This window comes from Papio anubis, chromosome 3, assembly GCF_008728515.1.
Source record: "Papio anubis isolate 15944 chromosome 3, Panubis1.0, whole genome shotgun sequence".
In the NCBI taxonomy this organism is placed as follows: Eukaryota; Metazoa; Chordata; class Mammalia; order Primates; family Cercopithecidae; genus Papio; species Papio anubis.
This window is the reverse complement of record NC_044978.1, coordinates 107,781,251-107,794,156: the sequence shown is the minus strand read 5'-3', so window position 1 is coordinate 107,794,156 and position 12,906 is coordinate 107,781,251.

Genomic DNA, 12,906 nt, shown 5'->3' with positions numbered 1-12,906 from the left:
TACAGAAATCATCCTTTATGCATAGCGGATTCCATTAAAGTATAGCGCCGGCTACTTTCTTGATCCAGTTCCGTCACTTTCGATTACTGGTTGTGATTCTGGTCTTTAAGTTGGCTGAATTAGTGCCGGTAAAATAAAATGACATACATTTGCATGCGTTCTTTATAGTAAAGAGTTAGTCAATGAGAATCCTTTGGCATACAATTCGAGTACGATTTCTATTGGTCATGTATGAATACTTCATCTATTCCAGTGATCCTTGAGTGAACGCTTTTCATAGCTACTGTTTTCCATAAATGGTTAAACTAGTTTATGTTAATCCCAATTAAATTTCAGTTCTTCTATTTCTCCACATCCTCCGAAACACCTGTAGGTTATCTTCTTCTTCCCCCACGAGACCTCAACCATCTGCGCTCATCCCAACCCATGCTAGAGACATACACCACTGGGGCTTGACGGCTTCACAGCCAATGATGATGAGCATTTTTTCATGTCTGTTAAGCCAAGGAATGTTCTCTTTGAAGATCAACAAAATTGACAGACCACTAGCAAGACTAATAAAGAAGAAAAGAGAGAAGAATCAAATCTCCTATGAATTAAAAATACAAAGGGATATCACCACTGACCCCACAGAAATACAAACTACCATCAGAATACTATAAACACCTCTTATGCAAACAAACTGGAAAATTCCAAAGAAATGGATAATTTCCTGACACTTACACTCTTCCAAGAATGTCCAGGAAGAAGTTGGAATCCCTGAATAGACCAATAGTAGTACTCTGAAATTGAGGCAATAATTAATAGCCTACCAACCAAAAAGTCCAGGACCAGATGGATTCACAGCTGAATTCCCACCAGAGGTACATGAGGAGTTGGTACCATTCTTCTGAAACTATTCCAATCAATAGAAAAAAGAGGGAATCCTCCCCAATCCTACCATGAGGCCACATCATCCTGATACCAAAAGCCTGCAGAGACATTAACAAAAAGAGAGAATTTTAGACCAATATCCCTGATGAACATCGATGCAAAAATCTCAATAAAATACTGGCAAAACCGATTCAACAACACATCAAAGCTTATCCACCATGATCAAGTGGGCTTCATCCCTGATGCAAGGATACCAACATCTCGCAAATCAATAAACATAATCCAGCATATAAACAGAACCAAAGACAAGAAACCACATGAGTATCTCAATAGATGGCAGAAAAGGCTGACAAAATTCAACAGTCCTTCATGCTAAAACACTCAATAAATTCCGGTATTGATGGAACGTACCTCGCACAAGAGCCATGACAAACCCACAGCCAATATCATACCGAATGGGCAAAAACTGGAAAAATTCCTTTGAAAACTGGCATTAAAGATAGGATGCCTCTCACCACTCCTATTCAACATAGTGTTGGAAGTTCTATTAGCAATTAGGCAAGAGAAAAGAAATCAAGGGTATTCAGTTAGGAAAAGAAGAATAAATGTCCTCTTGCAGATGACATGATTGTATTTAGAAAACCCCATTGTCTCTCAGCCCAAAATCTCCTTCTTAAGCTGATAAGCAACTTCAGCAATTCTCAGGATACAAAATTAATGTGCAAAAATCACGCTAATTTATACACACCGTATAACAGACAAACAGAGAGCCAAATCATGAATGAACTTCCATTCACAATTGCTTCAAAGAGAATACAATACCTAGGAATCCAACTTTACAAGGGATGTAAAGGACCTCTTCAAGGAGAACTACAAACCACTGCTCAGTGAAATAAAAGAGGACACAAACAAATGGAAGAACATACCATGCTCATGGATAGAAGAATCAATAGGTGAAATGGCCATACTGCCCAAGGTTATTTATAGATTCAATGCCATCCCCATCAAGCTACCAATGAGTTTCTTCACAGAATTGAAAAACTGCTTTAAAGTTCATATGGAACCAAAAAGAGCCCACATCTCCAAGACAACTTGTCAAAAGAACAAAGCTGGAGGACCACGCTACCTTGACTTCCTAAACTTATACCTACAAGGCAACAGTAACCAAAACAGCATGGTACTGGTACCAAACAGAGATATAGGACCCAATGGAAACAGAAACAGAGTCCCCTCAGGAAATAATACCACACATCTAAGGTTTCATCTTGATCTTTTGACAAACCTGAGAGAAACAAGAAATGGGGAAAGGATTCCTATTTAATAAATGGTGCTGGGAAAATTGGCTAGCCATAAGTAGAAAGCCGAAACTGACCTTCCTTATTCCTTATACGAAAATTAATTCAAGATGGATTAGAGACTTAAATGTTAGACCTAATACCATAAAAATCCTAGAGGAAAACCTAGGTAGTACCATTCAGGACATAGGCATGGGCAAAGACTTCATGTCTAAAACACCACAACGGCAGCAAAAGCCAAATTGACAAATGGGATCTAATTAAACTAAAGAGCTCTGCACAGCAAAAGAAACTATCATTAGAGGAATAGCAACCTACAGAATGGGAGAACATTTTTGCAATCTACTCATCTGACAAGGGCTAATATCCATGAACCCACAAAGAACTCAAACACCATAAAAAACAAACAACCCCATCAAAAAGTGGGCAAAGGATATGAACAGACATTTCTGGCAGACAAAATTTCTAAGCAGAAAAGCATTCAAGATGTGAGTTGGGTGCTGTTAAAGGCATTCAGTTTTATAAGGGAAACAGGGCATAACAGTTTGGAAAATTTGCAGAATTATATATATTGGCACAAATTATTTATATATTTATATATTATAGAATATATACAAATTTGCAGAATTATATATATATATTTGTACAAGTTTTCTATATATTTTATAGAATATAAAATTTGCAGCCTGACAATGCAATAGAAAAGAAAATCCCATTTTCTGAGGATAAATTCAAGTCAGCTGCAGAAATTTGCAATAGTAATGAGGAGCTAAATGTTAATCATCAAGACAATGGGGAAAACGTCTCTAGGGCATGTCAGAGACTTTTGTGGCAGCCCCTCTCATCAAAGGCCCAGAGGTTTAGGAGGAATAAATGGTTCCTTGGGCAGGGGTCCAGGGTCCCTCTGCTGTGTGCAGTCTAGGGACTTGGTGCCCTACATCCCAGCTGCTCCAATGTGACTAAAATGGATCAAGGTACAGCTCAAGCTGTTGCTTCAGAGGATGCAAGCCCCAAGACTTGGCAGTTTCTATGTGGTGTTGAGCCTGTGAGTACACAGAAGTCAAGAATTGTTGTTTGGGAACCTCACCTAGATTTCAGAAGATGTATGGAAATGCCCAGGCAGAACTTTGCTGAAGGGGCAGGGCCCTCATGGAGAACCTCTGCTAGGGCAGTGAGAAAGGGAAACATGGGGGTGGAGCCCCCACACAGAGTCTCTACTGGGGCACTGCCTAGTGGGAGCCCTGAGAAGAGGACCACCATCCTCCAGAGCCCAGGATGGTAGATCTACTGACAGCTTACACCCTGCATCTGGAAAAGTCACAGACACTCAACACCAGCCTGCTAAGGCAGCCAGGAGGGAGGCTGTCCCTGCAAAGCCACAGAGATGGAGCTGCCCAAGACCATGAGAACCCACCTTTTGCATCAGCATGACCTGGATATGAAACATGGAGTTAAATAAGATCATTTCTGGATGTTGAGATTTGACTGCCCCGCTGGAGTTTGGACTTGGATGGGGCTTGTAGCCTCTCTGTTTTGGCCAATTTCTCCCATTTGGAATGGCTGTATTTGCCTGTACTCCCTGTACCCCCATTGTATCTAGGAAGTAACTTACTTGCTTTTGATTGTACAGGTTCATAGGCAGAAGGAACTTGCCTTGCCTCAGATGAAACTTTGGACTGTTGAATCTTGAGTTAATGCTGAGATAAGACTTCAGGGGACTGTTGGGAAGGCATGATTGGTTTTGAAATGTAAGGATGTGGGATTTGGAAGGGGCCAGAGGGGGAATGATATGATTTGACTGTGTCCCCACCCAAATCTCATATTGAATTCTCACATGTTGTGAAAGGGACCTGGTGGGAGGTAATTGAATCATGAGGGCAAGTCTTTCCTGTGCTGCTCTCATGATAGTAAATAAGTCTCAGGAGTTCTGATGGTTTTATAAAGAGGAGTTCCCCCGCACAAGCTCTCTGTCTTTGTGCACCACCATCCACGTAAGATGTGGCTTGCCCCTCCTTGCTTTTCACCATGACTGTTAGTCTTCCCAGCCATGTGGAACTATAAGTCAAGTTAAACCTCTTTCTTTTGTAAATTGCCCAGTATCAGGTATATCTTTATTAGCAGTATGATAATAGACTAATACCCATAAACAATACCTAAATGAGAAAACGTATCTTTGTTTCAATTAAACAATGTTTACAAAATCAGTGGTGGTTTGAATTTGTCCTGGGAGCAGTAGTTTGCCCATCCCAGCACTAAATAATCAAGACATTAATATATAATCCAAGCATAAAACACTAATTGATAGTTTTATTGTTCAAATTACAAAATTTCATTAGAATGAAAGAAAAAATCTGAAGTTATCTCACATGTATAGTAATTTTCTGGAGCTCAAAATAATCCTTAATATGTTTCATTCTATCTACTTTATTTAAGGTCACAGGGCCCATTAATAGTAATTATAGTTTATATTTGTGAAAGCAACGGAATGATTTATCTGCTTTTTAGTATTTCATTTTGTTTTACAAATTAAAATTATTTTCACATACCAATGTCTTTACTAACAGAAAAGACAATTTGCTTCTTATCTTATCAAGAAATATGTCTTTTTCCTTTTATAAATATATCTGTTTACACTTTTCATTGAAAATTTGCATTTCTTGGAGGACTAGTACTTATAACATAAATGTAATTTAGAAAATTATTATAAATTTAAAATATTTGTTGAATAAAAGAATCAATATCAATCCAAGTTTATCCTGAAAACTCTTGTTTAATATCTATCATTATTTTCCAGATAGTTTTGAGGTAGGGACCATGGCTTGACTCCAGAGACAAGACTGGGTCTCTGGGTCAGATTAAGGACTGGAAAAAAGAGGACCAGGGCTTAAGCAGCTTTCAATCAGACACGCCCACCACCGTGCCATGTCAAGTTACTGCTGCTGTGGTGACACCAGAAGTTATTGCCTTTTCCATGGCAATGACGCAATGACCCAAATGTTAATACCCTTTCCCTACAGATTCAAAGTAAGTGCATGTGTCCTTATTTTGCCTAGAAATTTCTGCATAAACCACTTCTTTATCTGTGTGCAATTAAAAGTGGGTATAAATATGACTGCAAAACTTCCCTGAGCTGCTACTCTGCCTACATCATATCCCTGCTCTATATAAGCAGTCACGAAGCTGTAACACTGCCTCTTCAATAAAGCTGTTTTCTTCTACCATTGGCTTACCCTTGAATTCTTTCCTGGGCAAAGCCAATAACCCAGTGCACTAAGCTCCACTTTGAGGCTTACTTCCCCTACATCAATTTATCAAAGGAACTCTACTTTTCAAAACTTCAAAAGAACACTCTATGATTAAGAAATACAAGGTAAAATATAATCTTTAGAAAATCTCCAAATCATGTAACTGTTTTTAAAAGTATGTTACACTAGAAACTATATTTAATAGTAAAGATCTTGGCCTATAATGCTTACATTAAAATGCATATGATAACATTATATTTTGAGAAGGTAAATTTAATAACATAATTGCTCATTTTGATTTTATGACTACTACACTTAATATTGGAAAAAATATTTTTCTACCTCTAGCATTGCTGTACATTTAAATACTACATTTTGTTACATAAAATTCTTTTCACTATTTGCTATAAAATAAGTTTGAAACAAAATCACAAGTGGATATTCTACTTATACCAATGGTAAAAAGCAGTGATAATTTCATTTTTCTGGTTAATATCAATAGAAAGATACAGCCAAGATGCAATCAGTCTGAAATTCCTACATTCTGGACAGTTCATTTTGCTACACTATCAAAAGATCAAATAAACTGATTTCATTATCATGGTCAAGATATTTAATTTCCTAAGAGGTATGTAAATTCATTGACAGGCTTATATTCAGGAAGAGAAACTGGACATCAAAGGAAGCCACAACCTTCACAAAACTAACTTCTACTGCAGAAGGAACAATTAGCATTAGTGACATTAGACTCACCCTAATAATTGAAATGCTCCTGGTATAATTAATGCTATTTATTCTAGGGAGCACATGGTTCCTAGTGTTTGTAGTACTATTGGATATGTTTGTTTTTATTTGTCTGTTCTTTACTGTTACCCCACACAATAGCTTTTGTGGCAATGGATAGATGTACTTGTGTTGAAATTCAGGACACCTGTCACAAGGACAAATGTTAGCTTGTCAAAAACTTAGGCAGATTTCAGGACTGAACATTCTGAAGTCTAATAACTACTCTTTGATTTCTTTCAACTAAAACATCCTTCAAAACTTGCTGAAACAAAAACAAATAACTTTTTTCTCACAGTAATAACAAAAAGAATCTGAATCTGCTACACTATGACAATAATTGCCACAAAATATAATGCTCATAGAATAGCCAAAACAGTAAAGATACTGCATCTAGTATCAGAAGGAAGGAAATACATGCTAAACAATTTCAGAGGAAGAAGACACACCTTACTACTAGACTTGGAAGTGCAAAGCCTGCATTTACTTGATGTGGGACACTTACTTTTGAGAACAGATTTCTAACCCACCAGAAAACACAAATTGTAATCTCTCCCATATTATTGAAGGAAAGAAAATGTATAATTGTACATTTTACAACAAGAAATGGAGACTAAAATTCCCTGGGAGCTGTACAAACTGAATCGAAGTTGTGCTTTCTGTAATTGCTCTATGGAAAGTAATTACTAGTAGCCTTTGATCCTTCAGGGCATTCAAGTTCTTCATAAATTCTGATAAACAAGTAATGGGGCAGGAAATGCTACCACATTGTCCAAGTTTATAACTATCATAGATTAACCCCTGCTAGATTTCTACCATAGGCTACACGCAGAAATCTGGGATCCAGCTTTAGATAAGAGAATTGTCCCAGAAAAGGCACGCTCAGATGCAGATTGAGGATGATGTAAAGCACTGGATAAATTTATTCTCTTTCACATATAAATAAACAAAAAGACAGAATTGTAAGCCAGAGAGCATATTTGTGCCTTTAAGTCTTTTAAAAATAGGAAAAGGAGATTAATTTTAAGACTTGTAAAGAAAGCTTTTCTCTTAATTTTCTCAGAATCAGAAGTCAAGGTAAGCAATAGATAGTTTTGTTTTCTGCTCTCTGTGCAGTAGTAGTCTATGTTGTTTCTACAAATAAGAAAGATTCATTATAATGTAGGACAGATTAAAAAGACAAAAGAAAAGCCTGAGAAGAAATGAGAACAAACAAGAATAATAAAAGCCAGCAAATTCTTTAAAATTTTAGTAGGAAGACTGAATTCTACATTAAAAGTCAACAGAAAGTAAATTTGACACTAAAGAATGTGCAATCTGCATTTTAAAAGTCAAACCGAAGGTGGCTCTTGATACAATAGAAAATGACAAAGTAATCAGAATTATGAGTGATAATAATTGATATGTATATACAAAGCAATAATGTAAATCTCAATTATGAGGCATTAATGAATAATAATCTTAAAGAAATAGTAGGAAGATAATAATCAAAATTTTAACTAGAGAAAAATAAAATACCTGAGCTGAAAGGCAAACAACATACCAAGGAAAATTTTTTGAATACAAATTACAAAAACCAATATTAAAAAATTTTAATCTTGTCTAGTGTGGTGGCTCATGCTTGTAATACCAGTGATTCTGGAAACTGAGGTGACAGGAGGATTACTCGAGCCCAGGAGTTCAAGGCTTCAGTGAGTTATAACCACGCCGCTGCACTCCAGCCAGGTAACAGAATGAGATCTTGGCTCTAAAAGTAAACAAAAACAACAAAAAACATGGAAAGGAAAAAATAATCTACATTTATTTTCTCCATGTCTTAAAGCATTCAGCTAAATTATTTCTAAAATAAAAATATTAATGCAAGATTAAAAGTTCATAAAATAAAATTACATTTTTCATTAGTAATATTGTAAACTACTAAAATACAATGATAACATATATTCAGTCCTTCATGATCCTGTGAAGAAGGAAATAATTAACCAGGCTCAGTTCCTATCAAAGATATTTTACAAGGTAGGGAGTAGATTTAGGGGAAGCACAGAGGAAATAATCCTGTAGTAAATAAGATTAGGAGATGTTACTACTCACAATTTTGAAAGGACAATGTGAATAATGAGAGCGAGATTATTTGATTGGATATATATCCAATCAATTATACATAAATAAATTATATGCATATATATGTAAATATAAACATGTATGTTTGCGTGTGTGTGTGTATATATATAATATATATACACACATCAGAGTTAGAGCAATTTTGAAATTTTGTGGATAAAGTGGGTCACCTGAAAGAAGCTGGGCCTCTTGATAAAATTACAAAACACGGAAAAAAAAAAACCTATCAACAGAGAATACTATAAACACATCTACGCAAATAAACCAGAAAATCTAGATGAAATGGATACATTCCTGGACACATACACCCTCCCAAGATTAAACCAGGAAGAAGTTGAATCCCTGAATAGACCAATAGCAGGCTCTGAAATTGAGGCAATAATTAATAGTTTACCAACCAAAAAAGTCCAGGATCAGACAGATTCATAGCCAAATTCTACCAGAGGTACAAGGAGGAGCTGGTACCATTCCTTCTGAAACTATTCCAATCAGTAGTAAAGGAGGGAATCCTCCCTAACTCATTTTATGACGCAAAGGTCATCCTGATACCAAAGCCTGACAGAGATACAACAAAAAAAGAGAATTTTAGACCAATATCCCTGATGAACATCGATGCAAAAATCCGCAATAAAATATTGGCAAACCAAATCCAGAAGCACATCAAAAAGTTGATCCATCATGATCATGTGGGTTTCATCCCTGGGGTGCAAGACTGGTTCAACATACGCAAATCAATAAACGTAATCCAGCATATAAACAGAACCAAAGACAAATACCACATGATTATCTCAATAGATGCAGAAAAGGCCTTTGACAATATTCAACAGCCCTTCATGCTAAAAACTCTCAATAAATTAGGTATTGATAGAACGTATCTCAAAATAATAAGATCTGTTTATGACAAACCCACAGCCAATATCATACTGAATGGGCAAAAACTGGAAGCATTCCCTTTGAAAACTGGCACAAGACAGGGATGCCCTTTCTCACCATTCCTATTCAACATAGTGTTAGAAGTTCTGGCCAGGGCAATCAGGCAAGAGAAAAAAATTAAAGGATATTCAATTAGGAAAAGAGCAAGTCAAATTGTCCCTGCTTGCAGATGACAGGATTGTATATTTAGAAAACCCCATCACCTCAGTCCAAAATCTCCTTTAGCTGATTAGCAACTTCAGCAAAGTCTCAGGATACAAAATCAATGTACAAAAATCACAAACATTCTTATACACTAATAACAGACTAACAGAGAGCCAAATCATGAGTGCACTCCCATTCACAATAGCTTCAAAGAGAATAAAATACTTAGGAATCCAACTTACAAGGGATGTGAAGGACCTCTTCAAGGAGAGCTACAAACCACTGTTCAACGAAATGAAAGAGGACACATACAAATGGAAGAACATACCATGCTCATGGATAGGAAGAATCAATATCAGGAAAAATGTCCATACTGCCCAAGGTAATTTATAGATTCAATGCCATCCCCATCAAGCTACCAATGACTTTCTTCACAGAATTGGAAAAAACTACTTTAAAGTTCATATGGAACCCAAACAGGGCCCACATTGCCAAGACAATCCTAAGTCAAAGAACAAAGCTGGAGGCATCACACTACCTGACTTCAAACAATACTACAAGGCTACAGTAACCAAAACGGAATGGTACTAATACCAAAACAGAGATATAGACCAATGGAACAGAACAGAGTCCTCACAAATAATACCACACATCGATAACCATTTAATCTTTGACAAACCTTCAAAAACAAGAAATGGGGAAAGGATTCCCTATTTTATAAATGATGCTGGGAATACTGGCTAGCCATATGTAGAAAGCTGAAACTGGATCTCTTCCTTACACCTTATACTAAAATTAATTCAAGATGGATTAAAGGCCTAAATGTTAGACCTAAAACCATAAAAACCCTAGAAGAAAACCTAGGCAATATCATTCAAGACATAGGCATGGGCAAGGACTTCACGTCTAAAACACCAAAAACAATGGCAAGAAAAGCCAAAACTGACAAATGGGATCTAATTAAACTAAAGAGCTTCTGCACAGCAAAAGAAACTACCATGAGAGTGAACAGGCAACTTATAGGATGGGAGAAAATGTTTGCAATCTACTCATCTGATAAAGGGCTAATATCCAGAATCTACAAAGAACTTAAACAAATTTACCAGAAAAAATCAATCCCATCAAAAAATGGGTCAAGGATATGAACAGATACTTCTCAAAAGAAGAAATTTATGCAACCAACAGACACATGAAAAAATGCTCATCATCACCGGCCATCAGAGAAATGCAAATCAAAACCACAGTAAGATACCATCTCACACCAGTTAGAATGGTGATCATTAAAAAGTCAGGAAACAGCAGGTGCTGGAGAGGATGTGGATGAACAGGAACACTTTTACACTGTTGGTGGGACTGTAAACTAGTTCAACCATTGTGGAAGACAGTGTGGCGATTCTTGAAGGATCTAGAACTAGAAGTACCATTTGACCCAGCCATCCCATTACTGGGTATATACCCAAAGGGTCATAAATCATACTGCTGTAAAGACACATGCATATGCATGTTTATTGTGGCATTATTCACAATAACAAAGACTTGGAACCAACCCAAATGTCCATCAATGATAGACTGGATTAAGAAATAAAAGAGGACACAAACAAACGGGATGTGTTGTATATGTAGTACATATACACCATGGAATACTATGCAACCATAAAAAAGGATGAGTTCATGTCCTTTATAGAGACATGGATGAAGCTGGAAACCATTATTCTCAGTAACCTATCCAAGGACAGAAAACCAAATACCACATCTTCTCACTCATAGGTGGGAACTGAGCAATGAGAACACTTGGACTTGGGAAGGGGAACATCACACACCGGGGCCTGTGGTGGGGTGGGGGATGGGGGAAGGGACAGCATTAGGAGATATACCTAATGTAAATGATGAGTTAATGGGTGCAGCACACCGACATGGCATATGTATACATATGTAACAAACCTGCACGTTGTGCACATGTACCCTAGAACTTAAAGTATAATAATAATAATAATAATAATAATAATAAAAGTTAAAAAAATACGCAGCATATAGGCCAGGGCTTCCAGGAAGTATAAAGGGAAAATAATACCTCAAACTCACCATCCCCTTAATATCTACCCTACTCTAGATTTTGGCAGCACCTATTTCTACTTTGTAGAGTGTTTCTACAAATTCATTTACCAAGTAACACATATTTGGTTTGAGTTTCACAGGAGAGAAACAGATTCTGACTGTGGAACAAGGTGCTCTAACACTTAGGTCATATGATACAGCAGATCCAACTGTGGGTGAAATGTCTACGGTAAATAGAAATGTTTTAGGAAGGCCATCACTAGTGAACTATAATGTATACACCCTAAGTAGTTTGGAGTAAATATAAGCCATTGAATATAGAATGTGTTCTTTGGAAAAATATCCTTTATTAACCTGGCAGATGATAGAAATAGAGTGATTTTTCATGAAATTTCAGGTTACTACTTAACCGGTCTACCTTAGTTAGACTCGAGATCTGAGCCATAAAGCCATAAATTTGAGTACATTAGCAGCAGTCTATTGTCAAATGAAAATAGTGCATGGAAGCATATAAGGTAACAGGTGTTGGAAAGGCATGTAAGTTGTCTAAGGAAGTAGATCAGATGCTCATGGAACACATTTCTACATTGCCTTCTTACCTTAAACCCACAAAGGCCCATGTAGTATTTCCTGCAATCTCTTGACTGAGGAAGAAAAACAAATGAGATCTAGATTAGGATAATGCTAATAAACATACTAGTACCACTTGAAAGTGAACAACTGCAAAAATGAAAACCATCCAAGTGGGTAAACTTAACTCTTCACCTCCAGTTGCTTACTTCATCTGAAGGGAGAGGTAAGTATGAATTGACATTAACACATGGAACATAGCCGATAATTTGCTGAAAGGTCAAAAACTTAGGAGGAAAAAGAATGGACATTGGATGATAAGAAGGTCTAGAAAGAGCTACGTGAAGAAACCTCTCAGTTTGACAAATATATGAGAATATTTGTTTCCCAAAAGAGTGCACATCAAAAATTAAGCACAGAAAAATAAGGCTCTCAATAATCAGGTAATCAATGTACGTTTTCTGGGTTCCAGTAAGCTTTTCCTCCAGTAGCTCTTGTCCTTGTTCTATGGATTAACTACAAAGTGTTGATCACAGCAGGGAGGAGGTTGTATATAAATTCAACAATAATAATTTCTATTTAATGAGTCTAATCTGGTCATAGCCAACAGCAGAAACTATCAGTGGTTCCTCCTATGGCACAGATCCACAGGGGGAAAATAGCAAGCCACTTGAAAACACGTTGATTACATTGAACCAATTTTACTGTGACATTTTTATCCTCATTAGAAGATGGACATCTTTTTTTCTCTTCTGTTATAATTAATACTTAACAGCATCATTAAGATGTAATTAAGATACCATATAATTTACCTATTTAAACAATTGAATGTTCTTAGTATATTCACACATGATTATGTAGACATGATCACATTTAATTTTAGAGACATG